Source organism: Gossypium hirsutum, chromosome A03 (assembly GCF_007990345.1).
Source record: "Gossypium hirsutum isolate 1008001.06 chromosome A03, Gossypium_hirsutum_v2.1, whole genome shotgun sequence".
In the NCBI taxonomy this organism is placed as follows: domain Eukaryota; kingdom Viridiplantae; phylum Streptophyta; class Magnoliopsida; order Malvales; family Malvaceae; genus Gossypium; species Gossypium hirsutum.
The window spans coordinates 62,943,139-62,947,217 of record NC_053426.1 but is presented as its reverse complement, the minus strand read 5'-3'; positions in this window follow the sequence as shown (position 1 = coordinate 62,947,217).

The following is a 4,079-nucleotide window of genomic DNA, read 5'->3' as shown; positions in this document are numbered from 1 at the left end:
TGTAAATGTTTCCTGAAACTAGACTCATATAACTATCTACTAATTTTTTTCTAGAATTTTTTACCAAGCCAATTAGTACAGTTTATTAGTTAAAGTTACCCCTGTTTTAGAATTCGACTGCACTGGCCTCTACTTACTACGAACCACTTTTCTCTCTGTAAAAAAATCATATGCCTATACCATTTATTTCTATTAAAACTAGATTCAATAAGGATTCTAACCATATAAAGTGAACCACCTAATTATTTTTTTAAAATTTATGGTGAATTTCTAAAGTTGGAATAGGGGATCTAGAAATAACTCTGGCCCTATTTCACCAAAACTCAGATACCCTATAAAATATTAAACCTTTACTTGTTTTGCTTATTCCATATGAAAATAGACACAATGAGCTTTAATTTCATATATTATTCATCATCAATCCATGTCTCTAAAATTTCTTGTGATTTTTCAAAATCCCGTTATTTCTGATACTTGAATCTGTTTTTAAGTTACTTTCACATTTTTCTTAGTTTTCATGTGATAGTTACTACTTAATCATACATACTATTAACAATGTATATCATCAGCCACTCTATTAGCTAATCACTAGCAAGTATTTACACATCATTCATTGATCATATCATATCAAAAGAAACCAAGTTCCTATACATGCCATACACAAAACGAAATGTCTAACTATACCAATGTGATTTCTTCGATAGTGTGATCGGGTCTCCGACGTTTCCTTCGATCCCCGAGTGGCTTGATAAAAACTAAAAGAAAAAGAAAATAAAGAGAGTAAGCACTAGGCTTAGTAATCTTACAAGCAAATAAATTACAACATTCAACATAATGAATAATTATACATAATGTCACCTAGCCTCATAAACTTTCTTTACTTCTCATTTTCTACCTTCTTCTTTACTCACTTACCTTCTTTCTTACCTGACCTTTCACTATTCATAAATATAATCTACCTTCCCTTTTGCTGATAATTCACTGTAATTTAACGTGTACAATGACCCGTTGAACCACTCAGAATACTAAGGATACTAGGGTCGTTCCTGTCTATCAATATCCTGCCAATGCCATGTCTTCGACATGGACTTACATGAATTATTCCTGTCTCCAATGCCATATATATATAATATGGGCTTACTTGGCTCATTCCTGTCTCCAAAGCCATATAACTGATATGGACTTACATGGCTCATTTCTGTCCTGTCCTGTCCTGTCAACCCAAATATCCTAACATTCCTAAGGTTCAAACGGGGCTTCCTAATGCTTTTTCTCTGTCACTTCGCCTTTAATTCGACTTTAAATATTCAAAGAAAATAAGTATATAAATGCTGGAAATTGACAATAATAATGTAAAATAAAAGAATATTGCATTTATTTACTGTAAACTTACCTCGATACAGAATGTGACTAAACTTTACAATTTAGTCCTTTACTTTTTCTTTTCCCCAATCTACTCCCGAATTTCGCTCTTCTTGATCTATAATAGAAAATTTAACTTATTTAATATTCACATTTATCAAAACAGTCCTTGACCCAAACTTTGGAAAAATTACATTTTTGCCCCTAAACTTTCACATATTTGCACTTTTGCCCCAAGGCTCGTAATTTAAACTTCATCCTATTTTCTTATGTTTTATGACATGCTGATCATTTTTCTCTTCTATGACAACATCAAATTCACACTCTAACATGTACTTATGACTATTAGGTTTTTTTACCGATTAAGCCCTTTTACTCGTTTTCACTTAAAACCGAGTAGCACAAGTTGTCTAACATAATTTAAAACGTCATATTCTATCATAAAACATCAAAATAAACACTTTTAACCTATAGGTATTTTTCCAAATATGAACCCTAACTTAAATTATTGCTAGCATAAGCTTTATCGAGCTACCGGGACTCCGAAAACGTAAAGAACATTAAAAACGGGGCTTGGAATCACTTAATATGGAGCTTGAAAGCTTGAAAGCTTGAAACAAACCCTAGCTATGGAGAACCCTTGAAATTTCGTGCTAATGAAGAAGATGATGAATTTTGTGTTATTTTTCCCTTTTTATTTCATTTAATATCCAAATGACCAAAATGCCCTTCCTTATTAAACTTTCAAAAATTCCATCCATGTCCTATTTTGTCCATGAACTTAGAAATTTGTAAAATTTTTATTTAAACCCTCCTAATTAATATTCCAATGCAATTTCATACTAAAAACTTCTAGAATGCAAGTTTTGTAAATTATTCGATTTAGTCCCTAATCTCAACTTAAGCACTTTATGCATAGAATTTCATCACGAAATTTTCACACAATCATGCAATCATATCATGAACCTCAAAATAATAATAAAATAAATTTTTCTACCTCGGATTTTTGGTTTCGCAACCACTGTTCCGTTTAGGCCCTATTTCGAGATGTTACAAAACTAAAATACGGGCCATAAAATTTCATTCATATTTCAAAATATACGAAGTCCCTTATTTGAGTCTACGAAGCCCAAAACATACTTTAGAAAGGGTTCAGGACTAAACCGAGAACTTACGAAAATCTTGGAAATTTCATGCTTTAAAGCTCCACGCGCCCGTGTCCCAAAGTCGTGTTCCATACACGGCTGAGACACATGGTCGTGTCTCTGCCTGTGTGGAATATACCTAGGTTATTTTCCAAGCTTTGGTCAACCTTAATCTGTTACACACTTATACAAAATCAAAAGCATATAACATGGTATTCATTTAATGATTAAATATTCTCAATTAAACCATAAACATAGCATTTGTATGTCATCATACATGTGTCTCTCATACTCATTTTACCTTGTTTATTATAGTACCACTTATACATTTATACCAAGATTATCATCTTACCAAATATCTTCAGCTTAATCATCAAGCATTCATATTTAAAACTAGATCATATCTTTATAAAATATCACAATTTAGATGCGCAAAATAACATGTTTGCCTGAAACATTTCAATTCAACTCCATACCCAACAAGCATCACATTGAGACTAGTCATATATATATACATGTCATGATACATATCATTCTCTTTCTATTTTCTTATAAACACATATCATTTATTTCATTATATCAATATTTCATATACCATAGTTTCCATGTATTCCAAATATATTTATTTTCCTCCTCCTCCTCTCCATTCCACATCCTTAATGTATATAGTATTCTTGTAAGTACGATTTCATAATTTACTAATAAATGCTCACATCAAACTATCCACACGAGTCATAGTCACTTACTTATTTATAATTCGAGATACAGAGCTCCAAATTAAGATCCGTAAATTTCCCCTGAAACTAGACTCAAATATCTTTCCACCTTAAAATTTTCATAATTTTTGGTTCAGCCAATTAGCATAGTTTATTCATTAAAATTTCCCCTATTTCACTTTCTGACAGTTCTGAACTCTCTTCACTAAAAATTAATTATCTCACAGTAAAGAACTCAGATAATGTTCTTGTTGATTTATCTTGAAAATAGACTCATTAGGGATTTAAAAAATATAAGTTTAAGCCTCTAATTATTTTTATCCAAATTTTTGTGATTTTCCAAATTCAGAACAGGGTATCACGTAATCATTCTGAACTAGTCTCACAAAAACATAAATATCTCAAAATATAGAACTTATTTTCTTGCTCTGTTTCTTTTATATGAAGATAGACTCATTAAGATTTAATTTTATATCTCATTATGTCTCTGATTCAATTTATACTATTTTTGGTGATTTTTCAAAATCACATGACTGCTACTATCCAAAACAGTTTTATTGCTAATTCACTCTTTCACACTTTCTTTGTATTAACTTCACTTTAACATACATATCACAAATCATTTTCACCACATTTCATACATCACAAGTATAGGCCTATGATCACAAGGTCACCATAAAATCATCCTCATGTATAACTTACTTGTTTATAACCTTACCACATCCTGGTCACTTAATGAACACATCATTCACATAACCAAGTTCCTACACTTATTCATCACAAAACTCACAAAGCAATACATAGAGAGTCTCCCGTTGAACGCTTCGGATCAATCCTCGATACTTGGTGGTTTCAG